We start from the raw sequence: 16541 nt of genomic DNA on the forward strand, positions 1-16541 counted from the left end.
ACGATGAACATGAAATGGATGATAAAATGAACATGAAATGAAAACAAAAGGATGGGACACAAGGATAATAGGGTCGACAAATTTTGATTGCCACTGGAAAAAGGGGTGATGGGTAAGGTCGGGCAATTTAGCCTCCTGTGGCGGAGCGCAAAGGTTCCTACTCCTATCGAATACCACAGCAGGGTTCTTTAACGTGCGAGGAACGTGGCATCTTTCCCAACACGGTGCACCACCATGGTTTGCGGTCAGGTTTTCCGTATTATAGCCTGACAACCCAAGCATGCAACACGCCAGGGGTACCCCATTCAACCATCTGGGGCACACATCCCAGTTGCTCTGTGGGCAGAGCGCCTAGCCCCCGGCTAGGGTTCTGAGCACTATTTAGTCGCCTTATACGACAAGCTTAGTGCTGCTGCAGGCCTATTCTTTTAACACCCGGACCTGCACGGGGCACAAAAATGTTAAGAACAGAATAAACACGAAAAAAAAATTTTGGTTAATGAATTATGAAAAAATGTTTAAACAAGCGATTCTAGTATTACGTGTATAGCAAATGTAAAAACAGACTTAATGGATCTAATACTTAGACCTTAATTTGTATGTATATAATATAGGACGAAATCGAAACTGACAAACGTGGTGATTTTGACTTCCCAGTAGTAAACTTCCCCCTTCTTAGTGGCAATATACACAAATCTCCAGCCTATGGTGTATATATTTCACAATTGATCCGTTACTGTCGTGCCTGTGATCTGTAGAGAATGAACTTCATGTTCAACCTTTGTTAATATCAACACAACAGTTTATATACCGATATGAAGTTTCTATCTCACAGAAGAGACAAGATACCGGTTATATTCACTATCTTATCGGACTGACTCCTTACCAATTTGACACTTACATGTACTAGCTGCAGCGATGTAGCTTCATGACATAACTGTATCGGAGCTAGGTCAAATGATTCACTGCGGTTCTCAATTTTCTAATAAATCACACTAACATTATGTGTTCATTTCCTTTGAAATCTTGACACGATCTTGATTTTTATCGCACGATTAGTTGCTATGTTGTATCAAGCTCAAGATCAAATCCCAACGTTTTTGGATAAACAAGTGGTAGTTTCCCATGTTTTATGGTGACTTTTTTGTATCATCTTAATGTAATTTGTTCATTTCGGATAACTTTCCACCATTTCCGCATTATTTACTTCGTGTACATCATGATGCTTTGATAATTGAATTATGTCGCCCAAGTTTTTTACAAGACCCTTTTGTGACTCGTGTCAGGGGCTGCGTTGTTGTTGTTAGACTATTTAGCTGATATGTCAATTAATTGCAACACAGGAAAAATTATTTCGCGTGATTTTCACATGAATTTCACATGATTTTCACCTGAATTGAGCAAATGAACTTTGTGATAAATTTCACGTTTAATTCAGGTGAATCGAGTCTTCACGTGAAATTCACGTGAATTGATAACATGAAAGTCGTGTTAAGTGAATTTCACGTGAAAAATCACGTCAGCAGCCTGCCTTGTGGTGTGAGGGTTTCCTCGTCGTTCAATGAAAACCTACAAGTGGCCTTGAGCTGGTATTTTTCGTCCCGGTGGGGCTGTTGTTTTTTTGACATATTCACCATATCAATTCTCGCTATTTTACCGAATGGTACTTACATGCAATATGACTTGTTGGTGGAGCAGGACATGCTTACCCTTTCGGTCTTCTGTTTTGTGGGAGTTCATAATGCTAGAGCTTTGGCTTTTTATGTGAAGTTCTCAATTTTATGTGTAATCTATTTTAATCGGTTCGTTACATTGTGTTTATATGTAGATCATCCTGTGTTCACATTCAGGCCATATTTTTGGATTTTGACGTATTATCCCACTACTGGCGCATCGGTATTTTTGTCGATACATGTATAATAGGTATTTGTGTATGGAGTGTTTCTGAAAATAGTATGTTATATCCTTGGAAAAAAGCAGAGTTGTCCTCCCATTTACTAGCTGTTGGGGGTATTGTCTATTTAACTTTCTGATAATGAAGTAGATGACCTAATGTCCCATTAAAACAACAAATATCATGTAATAAAATAAATAAATAAAGAAAAAATGTCTTTTTACATCAGAAACCATGATCATAATTACACGTATGTGTAATGAAGGAAAACTCAATGAATGACATAACACATGATTTTTGTGGCATTTGTGAAAATCTCCACTTTATATGATTTGATAGAAAGTCTCAATAGAAAGAAACATGGTGTAATTAACCATATTTTGAAGAAAATTTATGAATTGTGTGGTTTGGTTTCTATGTCTTTTTTTTTTTACAAATTACCCCCTTGGATTGAAACAGAAATTTTGAAAATGACCACGCAATAAACTATAATCAAACAATAATAATTATTTTATTTTTTATTTTTTATTTTTTTTAATGCAGACTACAGTTTCTTAAAACAAAAATCTTAGCATGTTCACTGATGGACACCAGTAAGCTACCTTAATTATAAATGTTATGATTATGATTATGCAAAATCAACAGACATCGTAGAATGAAAACAATCATGATACATGCTGACTAGGAAAAGAATATGTAGAAATTAGATAAATACAGTATCATACCACCAAAATAAATGATTGGAACTTCCATTCAATGGTCTTAAAAAATCTGGAACCACTATTCAACAAGCTCTGAATAGCCCAGACATAAAATAATAACCAGTCATGCCGAATACATGTGCAAATAGTAAATTTTACTACTTTTCCCACTTGATATGTTTAAAATATAATGCTATTGTGAGGTTGCAGGTTCACTTCTTCAGGTAATTGGCTCGAAAGACTTTTTCAAATAATGGGGCTTTCTTGTAAGCAGAGAAAAAAATCATACATTTGGGAAAAAAATTAAAAACTTACCTACCTACTGTTAATTTAGAATTGCCAGATTCTAAATTAAGGTGCACAATTTTTGAAAACCATACACTTCATAAATGTTAATTGTTTGATACTGTTTTGGGGTTTAAGTGTTGTTGTAAAATATATTGATAAAAGTTCACACATAGTAGAATTATTTTAACCTATCCAAAGACATTATAGCATGAAACAGCCACAATTTGAATTTTAACATGGGACACACATTTTTTTCTATGAAAATTGCATGAGACAATCATATTTTTATTCTACCAGTAACCATGGGATCAATAGAATTATTTCATACATCCCATGTATCAAGAAATATCAACGCTAGTACTAAAATACACAAGAGGAAAAGACACGTGCAATTATTTGCCGGATTCTTGCAAATATTTTCATACGTTGAAATGGCGAATCATTCTTAAACAGGTCGAGTGTTCTACCATATACGGACATTCATTTGGATACATGCAAATGTACATGATTACGTCATTATTGCATGTTTACTACATGAGTTATTCTCACGTGTTTGACGGGTGGCAAAAGAATAGGCCTACAGCAGCGCTAAGCTTGTCGTAAAAGTCGACTAAATAGTGCTCAGAACCTTAGCCGGGGGCTAGGGCGCTCTGCCCACAGAGCAACTGGTTGTGTACCCCAGGTGGTGGAATGGAGTACCCTTGGTGTATTACATGCTGGGGTTGTCACGCTATAATACGGAAAACCTGACCGCAAACCATAGTGGTGCACTGTGTTGGGAAAGATGCCACGTTCCTCGCACGTTAAAAAACCCTACTGTGGTATTCTCCCAGAGTAGGAACCATAGGGCTCCGCCACAGGAGGCTAAATTGCCCGACCCTACCCACCTCTCCCTATTTCCAGTGGCAATCAAAATTTGTCGACCCCATTATCCTTGTGTCCCATCCCATTTTTCATTTCATGTTCATTTTATTATCCATTTCATGTTCATCGTCTGAATATAGCTGAAATATTGCTGCTTGGACGTTAAGAGCTATTCTATGTAACCATCAAAATTAAGCAGAAATGGTACATTACAAGTTTGGAGCTAAGCATTGCACAATGATAGTGTATTATATAAATATTTAAAAAATGGTATGCATTGCTATAAAAAAAATCGTGTCACCATAGCAACGGCATTAATTCTGTATGGTCTTCACAGATTTGGTGAAATCTGTTATATCTGTATTGTTCAATAAAAAAACCCCATCCAAATCTGCTTATCTGCCATTTTTTTTTGTATTCTATTATGATCTTGATATAATTAACTAAGTAACTAAAGGAATGCAATTGATTTATTAATTTACATTTCTTTATTAAGACTGTCTTTGTATCACTTTCAATGTCATTTAGAGTCGAAATGACACTAAGTTGAGACATGTTTTATTTCAAAATGCAACGAAGGAAATTCCTGATATCTTGTTTTTACAATATTTAATATGTTTTAAAAGTAATCTTAAAAAATCAGAATGGGTATTTTTAAAATAAAAAAGATATTGCAAAAAATCAGATGGTGTAGTGTGACACCATTGGCATGCTGCTTATCTCTGGAAAATTCCAAAAAACACAACTTAACCCTAAACTGACCCCTTTCTCACATTTATGGATTGATTTAATAAAGAATGTACTTTTCTAACATTTTAGAGTACGGAATATTTATATATCTTATTCTATGTTTCTTGCCTAGTCATAGGTTTCAAATTAGAGTTATCTTTCTTTTCATCTAGTTCACTCTCTAAAAAGGAGGCTATAAAAAGTCGTCTGCTTTTCGAAGAAGATGTTTGTTTACAAAAAAGATTGACTTTTAATTTTAAATATCTTATTGATTCTGTTTGATCTTTTTATGATCAACTGTTTAGACTGCCTATGCAAGCTGTCAGTAACAGCGGGCATTCTGTTGATAGAGCTCTTTATGATATTTTATTTTTTGATTTACCGTACTTGTCTTGAGCTTTGTCGTACAGAATTTGCATCTTTTCGTAGTTGAATTTTATTGTTTGTCCATATGTTGGTCGTTCTTCTGACATAGATGCTTGTAAGGGGGCAGGTTGCTAGCTTGAAACATGTTCAACCCTGCCATATACTCAGTGTGTGCCTGTCCTCAGCCAGGAGCCTATGTCAGTACTTGTTGTTGTCAATAATTTGTTTAAGTGTTTACTATGAGCACAGTCTTCGTTAGGTAGGCCCGGAATGTGTATTCCTGGTCCGCATTTTAATTTTCACTTGTTGTCAGGGGCAGTTCACAGCTTTGCGTACAGTGGTAAGATACTTGTTGAAGGCTTTACGACGGTTTCTATTCATGACATTCTAATTTCTGGGGATTTTGTGTCTGGTTGGCATTGATTCCATATCTTCTCATTTTATTGTTCTTGTCATGGAGTGGAACACAAATTATCAAAAGGCCATACAAAGCAAATTATGATTTGCTTTTAGACTTTTTTTCCTAGAAAACTAGACTTTGTATAAACTGTAACTGATATCACACACACTTTAACAGTAATTTTATTGAATATGTAACCTTTATCATAGGCAAATATGAAAAAGTCCCAACAATATATTTTTAGAAATATATAAAAATTGACAGTTTACAAGTAGTTTATTACTTAGTTCTAATAAGAGAGTAAGACAGACATTATTTAGTTTAATTCAACTTATTGTCCCTAGCCGCAACGCGACGGAGGGACTAAGTAATGGTCTGTGTCCGTCCGCAACTCCTCCGAAACCACTGAAAGGATTGTATTTGATCATATCTGCCACCATTTTGATTTGACAATTTTACAAGAGTTATGGGACTTTATCATTTTCATGCACACTACAACATAGGAACACTTTGTGGACGCAACTCCTCGGAAAACACTGAACGGATTTTGCTGAAATTTTGTAGAATTATTTGCCACCTTATGTGGTTGACCATATCATATGGCCATTTTGATTTGACAGTTTTTACGGTAATTGTGGGACGTTATCGACTTAGGGTATTGGACAACATAGGAATGTTTTTTTGTGGACGCAACTCCTTTGACACCCCTAAACAGATTTTGCTGAAATTTCGTATACAATGTAATTGTTTGCCACCATATGTACAATATAGTTGATCATATACTGCCATTTGATTCAACCAATTTTATGGGAGTTATGGGACTTTATCGACTTAGCGTATTTGACGAAATAGGCATTTTTTTGTTGACACAACTCCTCGGACACCACTAAACAGATTTTGCTGAAATTTCGTATAAATGTTTGCCACCATATGTAGTTGATCAAATCATACTGTCATTTTTATTCAACCAATTTTTACGGGATTTATGGGACTTTATGGACTTTTTATTGGATAACGTAGGAATGTTTTTGTGGGAGCAACTCCTCGAAAACCATTGAACAGATTTTGTTTGTCACCATATGTACTTCATCATATACTACAGCCATTTTGATTTGACAATTTTTACGGGAGTAATTGAACTTTATCAACTTACTATATATCCAACTTTCATGTGGCGGCGGGGGACAATGGCTACACTTTTACCCATCCCTCCCTACTAATGGTTGAGTTTCACGTAGTCAATCGTCATTTACCTCAAGTCTTGCAGATTCGTGTATTTTTCACTACATAAGGATCGCGACTTTAGCTTCATATTAGTTTTGTGAGGTGCTGTGATTTTGAAACTTTAAGGTTATCATAACAACCCTAAGTAACCTAAATTTGTGCACAATGGCATTGTAGTGGTAATGACGGAAACACGACTTTGTGGACATACTACACATCAGATGGAAAGACGACTTTGTGGACATACTACACATCAGATGGAAACATGACTATGTGGACATATTTACACATCAGATGGTTACAAAATGGAGAAAAATAATCAAATCCACCCAAAAAAATCATTTCTTTTCTCTAAGCGTTCAAGTTTTGTCTATTAGTTTTAATATTCGCGAGTATAATGACCAGGTATTCAAGTTTTTAGTTTCATAAAGTTTCCCATCCAAATATAAACACATATTGTCTAACAGAAAAGCAGATGGCATTTGATGCATTTATAAAAAAGAGAAATTGAGTATATAAGTTCCAAGCATTATAACCTAATACTAAGTCTACCAATATATTAACATTCGCTCACTGATCAAGGTCGGCGCCACGAGTACTATTGGATTATCGGCGCCACGAGTACTATTGGATTTACCACAAACATCATGTACGGGTTCTCTGTTGGATATTTATTTTGTTAGGTCTGCCCTTCACTGTATCAGACAGTTGATAACACGTGAAATCAACACTTTGCGTGTTTTTGCAGTTTTGTCTTAAAACGTGTGTGGTAGACTTAAAATGAAAATGTGTATCTAAAGAGAGCTATACCCCTGAATATTCCGAATTTTCTCTGACCCTTTATTTGGATATTGATATGTCTCCAACCCGACGTACCAATACCCAAATAAAAAAGTAGGGTTGCATGGTAAGAGGAAAATCGAACAAAAACGGAAGAAGTAAATATTTTATATCCTTAAGACCACGGAAATACTTTTTACTCATTGTGTACAATGCTATGTATTTATAGATCGATCAACTAATCATATTTAATTTCTAAACATTAGAAAAAGTCACCTCGCAATTATTATTTGAAATCTTTGTCACAGTGGCGGATCGAGGGGCGAATGTTTGGTCAAATTGTCTGTACTCCATTTAAAACCTGGAAGATTCACCATTACATTCCCACATTTTAGAACTACATGTAAATTAATTTGTGATATCGTTAACACAAGTTCAGTGAAAATCAAGATCTAAAATCATTTCATTGCAGTATTACAAATTTCAAAATACATGCATGATTCCTTGTATTGCATATGGTAGAACCTCTCGGTAATGGATTTGTCTTCCTTTGCTGATACTTTTGGTGTTGATTACTTCTTGTACAATACAATTATTCCGGATTTATATCTTTCTTAATATTTGATTCGAATGCTATTGATGAGAGGTTACTCCTTCAAACACGTGTACAGCATATCGAAATTTGCAGTATATATGATTGGTACTTTTGTATTTGTTATAATTAAGATACTCAATAGTAAAAGGAACAGATTTTATGAAATGCAACAAATGCATCATCGTAAAACCTTTATAAAAAATAGTGAACTTACAGAGACCACCAAAACGTCTCCCTTTAATGTGTAAACACGTCTTCAGGTAAGCTCTGAGTAATAAAACCCACGGTAACAGAATGTTGACACCTCTTCAAAATAAACTGAAAAATCAAATAACGACACGAAGACACATTAATGGCCAACATTGTCAAACACTATTATCATCGAGTACTCTTTCGAAAGACCGACTTATCAAGTACAATTTAAGTATTCATACACACATTTGTATTTTATATATATCTCTGTATACTGTTTTCGGCTTTTGCAATAAGCCCTTCGTTTTACTAATAATCGTCAATTCGTGGATCATTGACTCGTACGATATTAACCTACGTTTAATCAAAGACTGAAGTCTTCAAACTCGCTAATTGTCAAATATTCTATGCCCCTAATTTTGGCTTGCTTTCAACATCCGAAATGGCACGAACGCGATATGCTCTAAAATCAGGTGACTTCAGCTAAAGTCTTGGTTCCGTCAATATGTTTACTCTTTCGTAACCGTGATGACCCGAATGTTTTCCCCTCAAAACAACTGGTTACCAGGTATTGCGGGTAATGTCTTCTTTCAACCAAGTTTCTCTCAAATTTTTAGCGATCTTTGGGTCGCTTATGATATTGACCAAGGAACCAGATTATACAATTGACAATTGTTTTTTTTATATATATTGTATATCGGTCCCTGATAATGTTTATGATCTATATTGTTGATTGTAACGAGCCAATATTGGCGACTTCAAAACAGAAGAAATTAAAGTGGAGCTTCATATTAGATAATTGGAGCAATCCATTGTGGTTGGTATGAAGCAAACTTTTAAACTTCTATTTGTCTCATTTGCGAACAAAATATTGGCCTTAATATTACGTGTAATGAACTATATTTCATCATTAATGAGAGTTGTATAATATCAAACTATTAATTTCACGGGAACAGATGATGCACATATTTGAACTATATCATTTTGTCGATTTGTTTTTGGCATGTTTCTGATTGGGTATATATGCACACAAATGGTATACGTTTTTTTTTTTTATAAAAAACCCATTTTGTTTCAAGAAACGGAGGCTATTTGTTCAATGTTCAGTCGCCACAGAAAGGATAGCGATACGCTTGCTAAGGGTAAGGCAAGTTATATTTTGTAGTTTTTCGAGTCGAATCCTGCGATACTTCGTATATCTTCCGTTCAGTTATTAAACAATGTGATCATATTTTACATTGGTTACATAAACGGAACAAAAATATCACATCCCAACAAAAACCAATACTTTTCCCCAAGCGTTCAAGTTTCTCTGATTATCAATTTAGACCGATGATCAGAATTGCATACCAAATTAAGGTTCACATGCAGATAGTTGAGTTCACTTTGTATGTATTTCTAATATATCAATTTCAATTCGATGTTATTGACGCCAATTAACAAACTCAATAAAAACTTCTAAATATACTGATTAATTTAGTTTGTAATTAAAAATTGATGACCTCTTATCAGTACCTGATTATTTCTATGCATTTACCGAATAAACAAATCGTTCAGTGTTGATATGTTCAAGTTGCCTACTTATTTTCAAACGCATGATGAATCATTTGAAGTTTAGCTAGAAATGAAAACCTTGCAAGATTATTAATATTCTTCAATCATAGAATTGGAATATAAAGAGGAATGCTAAGTACCAATTGGGCGAACTGTCTTCAGATATCTCATGCAGGCCTGGACGGATAAATTTAGGTTACAGACCACCAATTCAACCAATGAGCATTTGGAACGTACGCAGAAATAGTCCTACGCAGAAATTACCCCTGTTCCTCATAGTGCTGTGAAAAAAGTTCTCATCTCATTTAAAAAATTTAAACAGTTTCTGAAAGGAAAAACATTTCTGTACATTTTATAGGTGCATTTTGCTTCTTGTGATGTGAAGCCTAATCTCCATAATGATTTCTAAATATACCCCTATCTTGTGAAAACACTCGGATTTCCCATGCTATTTATAGACACTTCACTTCCGGTGACCAGTACTGCACTGCAAGTCTGCTAACCCCACATGCCATTCTTAGGATTGTGAGCTGACATATGTAGAATCATGCTGATGTATAGTCCTCTGCAGGTTAAAATTAAGGAAAAGTCCAGAGAAGCCATTGAATATTGTGAAATTTGCATAGAAGCCTATGGGAAGTGGAATTAGTAGTTTCTAGCCTATATGAATATAATGAGAAGTATTTGGTGATACATGTGTTTATTTATTAGAATGGTTGCGGAGCTGTAAATAGTAATAATTATGTTCGATTTTATTTGGGGGGGGGGTGGGGCATGCAGTTGAAGCGGGTTACCCCTAAATCTGGGACCCCTTTACGTGTTATCTAAGATTAATCAAGGGAACCAAGGTTATAGCGGTAATCAAAAGAATGTAATCCAGGGACAAAGACCAGACATGGAAAACAGATATACACAACAAAGAACATAAAGTAACTAAAATCATACATACAACGTAACAAAAGCAAATGAGCAACTAATAGTCAGGCTGCATATTTGTTTGTTGGGGCAAGCTCCTGAAATTATATAATAAGACTTCATCGTTTATGTTAATGTGTTAATGTGCGTGTCTCTGGACTAAGTGCACTGCAACTAAGCGCTTTCACATGACACATAGGAGTCTATAAAATAGCTTGTATCACTTGAGAGAGTTATCAAGGGAACCAAGATTCTAGTGGAAATCAAATGAGCTATGAAGCTTATCAACTGAGAAATGTAGCTAGTTGAGATGAACACGTTTCTAAGGATATGATTTATTTCTGACCAATGATTGTGGCTTAAGTTTGAATGATTTAACAGACAGTTTCGACTTGGATGTCGATAAATTGAATTTTGACCTGAAAATTTAAAAACTGGGAATGGCCAACTAGAAGTTTGTAGTTCAATTATGCATTAAGTTACTTAAGATATGCTAAAAAATCATATTCTAGTTCAACATAAGTTTTTATACACAAAGTTTCCAGGTGGTATATATATATATGTTTCAAATTACTAAGTCCTCGTTTATATCTAACAGTTTTGACGAGATTTTGAACTAAGCAATACATTATTAAATATCGGAGACTTTCGTGTTCATTCATCTATATGTGTTCCATGTAAACCGATATCGAACCTGAATATAACGCAAACTGGCGCACTGCTACGATGCACTATGAACTTTGGTGTGTGTGTGGTTTTTTTTAATGTCCTGATATAATTGATCAAGCTAAGAAGAATTCACTTTCTACTTAGATTTGGGTTATATTTTGATCATTTATCAAACTGAGTTCATGTGTAAAAGTTTTTTCGACAAGATTATGGTCAATACTTTCACAAAACTGTTCTACCTGTCTGCATCTCATTTTCATCATAGTTTGCTCTAAGCATGATTTTGGACATGCATGTCCAGTTTAAGGGATAAATTCGAAGTCACTAGTGAGTGAACATCTGAGTAAAGTGACGAAAATTCAAGTACGTTCAACCTTTCCACTAATTTCAACGTCTCATAGCTACAGATGTGAATAAATTATCTACCACACTCGACTGTTTGAAAGTAAACATGTCCATTTGTTTCCATTTACTTTACCATTAATTACAAATAAGTTATCTTTCTTACAGAATCCGAACAATTGGTTTCCATAATTATTTTAAAACTTGTCATTACTTTGCCTACTAAGCGACATGTCAAACAAATTCAGAATGATGGCTAAATTATCCAAATGTGCAATCGGACCATTCTTATTTTCTGGTAGCATTAGGAAATCCAGTTTTCCTCCATTCTTACTATTAATATCACCATTAATTATTACTTACTTAAAGTTACTTAAGATATGCTAAAAAATCATATTCTAGTTCAACATAAGTTTTTATACACAAAGTTTCCAGGTGGTATATATATATGTTTCAAATTACTAAGTCCTCGTTTATATCTAACAGTTTTGACGAGATTTTGAACTAAGCAATACATTATTAAATATCGGAGACTTTCGTGTTCATTCATCTATATGTGTTCCATGTAAACCGATATCGAACCTGAATATAACGCAAACTGGCGCACTGCTACGATGCACTATGAACTTTGGTGTGTGTGTGGTTTTTTTTAATGTCCTAAGTAATTAGAATGGTGAATTTAAAAAATAAAATTAAAGAGTTGAATATTAACCATTCATGACAGTAAGCTTATGTTAAGATACGTTTGAATATTTTAGCAATATGACTATTATTTCAGGCGTAAAAGCACAAACGATCAATATAAATTGATTCAGTACATGAGTGCTTTGATTTTTTTAATATTCGTGATATCATGACCAGATATTCAAGTATTCATTTTCATAAAGTTTGTCATCCCAAATATAATCACATATTTTCTAACAGGAAAGCAGAAGGCATTTGACACATTTATAAAAATGAGAAATTAAGCATATTGGTTCCAAGCATTAAAAATTAAAACTAAATCTACCACTATATTCACAATTGTTTTTGCTCACTGATCAAGATCGGCGAAAATTATTAGATTCAGCACAAAATCATGTACGGATTCCCGGTCGGATATCTATTTTGTTGGGTAAGCCCTTCACTGTATCAGAAGCAGTTGATAACACGTCATATCGATACTTTGTATGCATTTACATTTTTGTCTTATAACGTGTTGTAGACCTTAATGAAATACTGAATCTAAATAGAAATATACCCCTGGAAATATATCTTTATTACTCAAACACCATTATACAATGATATAGAGAACGAATTCAATACAATTTACATGGATACATAATATGCATTAAGAGTTTCTTAGTTTACATGAATTGGAAGGAATTAAGAATCACATTCATGATGAGTTTCAATATACATAAATTAAAAGAACTACCTGGAGACAACATCACTGTAAATGACATGAGTTGTTTAGAACAGAACGTGATGAGCTATTCGTCAAAGCTTTACATTTAATGATATTTGGTCTTTTCTGTTAGAAAGATATGTTGCCAACGTCCACTTCCAATGGAAATGTTCTTATTTAAGGTTCTAAACCAACAAAGAATAATAATATTTTTGTTATCTAAAATTCTGAAATAGTTTTTCAATCCAAAATCTATAATTCAGAGATATAGGTGAGTTTTTCACTTTTGAGTTCTACGACTTTTGTAATTGGTCTATATTGTCAAAAATATTCCAGATGTATTATATTGGTGTTGTTTGTTCCAATTTAAACAAAAATCAAACCACACTCATCCAGTATTGATTTAACCTTTTGTACCCAGAATATTCTATCGCCATATTTTTAGAGCAAAGTTGTATAAAATCACAGGTAGCTTTTCAGACTTTCCAGTAACTAGTTTAAGTCAAAAACAAAAGATCCTCACTTGAATGTTTATATGCGATGGATATCTGCATAGTTCCCCGTAAACCTTAAAACGGGGGGTAGACTTTCTGACATGCATGCTTTAGGGTTTCACAAATTTCAGATGTACCCTTTCTATAATAAGATTATTATCAAAGCCCAGAACTTCGCTACCGTATAAGAGAATACGTTGTACAACTCTATCAAATAAACCTTACTGGAATTCCAGAGATAAGCTGCGTAAAAATATCGTTTCCTTTTCTACGAGTGCGTTTTTCGCTTTTGTAAAGCTACTTGTTCTTGACAACAATATTCATAAATAATTGAAACTAAAAACAGTAGCGAGAGAAGCATCATTATACTTAAAACTAAGATTTTTAGACATCCTGCCTTTTGAAAAAGTAACAACATTACATTTGCTAACATTAACTTTTTGTTTCCACAATATGCAATAGTCATAAAGTGCACTAAGTTGTTTTTGTAGATAGAATTCTGATTCGGAGAGTAACACTCTGTCGTCAGTATATACTATAGGGAAAAGGTTTAAAAAGGAGAAAGTTCAGTTTCATTTTTTTTGTTGTATCATTCAGTCCACAATTGTTTCGATTCTTGAAAAAGTTTTCTAAATCATTGCCATATATTGAAAAAAGTACAGGTGACATGTTTTCTCCCTGTATGACACCTATATTACCAGGAAAGGAATCAGAATAATTATTCTTTACCATTAAATACTCTAGATGTAATATTGAAGTACATAGTATTAACAATTATATCAAACATTTGACCATTTATTGTATTATCAATAAGTTTTGACCACAACCCATGTCGCCTTACAGTATCGAAGGCCTCAGTAAAGTGAATAAAGGCACAAAATAGTTTCTTTTTCTTCTCTTTTAGTAGTTCTGTTAATAAATGAAGCGTAAAATGCTATCGATCGTAGAGTACCCTTTTCTGAAACCAAACTGGTTTTCTTTCAGATGTAAGGAATTTCAGCCATGCATCTGGGACAAATTCTGAATAAAAAATTAAATTGAAGAGTTTAACATAAAGATATAAACAAATTGTCATTTATTGGATTCATTGACAAACAACTCATCACCACAGGCTTTATAAATTTAAGACCTTTGATACATTTCAACATTTCCGTTTCTGAACATCATTGATTTATATATCGTCATTTAATTCATCTAATACAATCTAGGGATTCTTAAATGTCTTCATCTGATTTCAAAGATTTAAATGCTCATTCAAAACATGTATTGGCACGGGTGTTTGGTTTCTGGTTCTTTTCTATCTGGTGTTTAATATATTCAAATAAACTCTTAAGAATTATTTGATTTTAAGTCTTTGAGCTTATTTTTCATATGAATTCTGCAGTTTTTCACAACCTTCTTCATTTCATGGTTATAGGCGTCATCATTTTCTTTCATATTTTTTGCTCTTTTCAGTCGTGGTTTTTATAACGCCTTTTGGCAATTCTAAAAGCTTTTCTTTTGGAGTCATAGTTCTAGCTTCATACAAGATAAAAATGTACCTCTTAAATATCACACACGTGATGAGAACGGGACGTTTACATGAAATAATCGGTTAGCATTGAACATGTCCCAGTTTCAGATTCAGGCAAAGGGGCTCGTTACAAGACTATTTAGGTCATATATATTAGCAGAGCCCCGATATCTATGAATATTCATTGCCAGTTGTTTAATCTGGTTCCTAATCTAGTTCCCTGGTCAATATCATAAACGACCCAAAGATCGTTAAAATATACCTCTTTTAAAAAATATCCTACACATGTCTCTGTGTGTTTTTTGCTTGTATGAGGACGGGAATTTTACATTGAAAGATGAAATGATCGGTTAGAAAGCATTGAATTGATGTAATATTACACAGTTTCCAATTCAAACACAGGGGCACGTTACAATTGACTATAGGTCTTATATGTATCATCAGGACCCCTTTGCCTTTTTAGTTTGGTTCTGGGCAACCAGTCGTTTTGAATGAAAACATTCGGGTCATCACGATTACGAAAGAGTACGCAATCATATCAAGGGAACCAAGATTCTAGCGGAAGTCACCCGATGTTAGGGCATATCGCATTCGTGCCACTTCGGATGTTGAAAGTAAGCCGTGATCAGTGGAAGAGAATATTTGACGATTAGCGACTTTTGAGACTTCAGTCTTTGATTTTTTACCAGTAGTCGCTATTAAATCATAGTTTATTTTCTTTCTTGCAATGATGAGGACAATTGGGTTTGGAAATATAATCCAAAGACCTGATATAATTGATCAAGCTAAGAAGAATTCACTTTCTACTTAGATTTGGGTTATATTTTGATCATCTATCAAACTGAGTTCATGTAAAAGTTTTTTCGACAAGATTATGGTCAATACTTTCACAAAACTGTTCTACCTGTCTGCATCTCATTTTTATCATAGTTTGCTCTAAATTATTAACTTTGCTCTAAGCATGATTTTGGACATGCATGTCCAGTTTAAGGGATAAATTCGAAGTCACTAGTGAGTGAACATCTGAGTAAAGTGACGAAAATTCAAGTACATTCAACCTTTCCACTAATTTCAACGTCTCATAGCTACAGATGTGAATAAATTATCTACCACACTCGACTGTTTGAAAGTAAACATGTTCATTTTGTTTCCATTTACTTTACCATTAATTACAAATAAGTTATCTTTCTTACAGAATCCGAACAATTGGTTTCCATAATTATTTTTAAACTTGTCATTACTTTGCCTACTAAGCGACATGTCAAACAAATTCAGAATGATGGCTAAATTATCCAAATGTGCAATCGGACCATTCTTATTTTCTGGTAGAATTAGGAAATCCAGTTTTTCCTCCATCTTACTATTAATATCACCATTAATTATTACTTACTTAAAGTTACTTAAGATATGCTCAAAAATTCATATTCTAGTTCAACATAAGTTTTTATACACAAAGTTTCCAGGTGGTATATATATGTTTCAAAAGTCCTCGTTTATATCTAACAGTTTTGACGAGATTTTGAACTAAGCAATACATTTATTCTTTACTTCAATGTGTTGATTGGATGTAACCTCTTGCATTTGTTTTTTTCTGTTTTCATCTTAAAAATGTATCCGTGGTATATCAATACTAT

This window comes from Perna viridis, chromosome 4 (assembly GCF_037379345.1).
Source record: "Perna viridis isolate PV_CMFRI_1.1 ecotype Kerala chromosome 4, ASM3737934v1, whole genome shotgun sequence".
Lineage (NCBI taxonomy): Eukaryota > Metazoa > Mollusca > Bivalvia > Mytilida > Mytilidae > Perna > Perna viridis.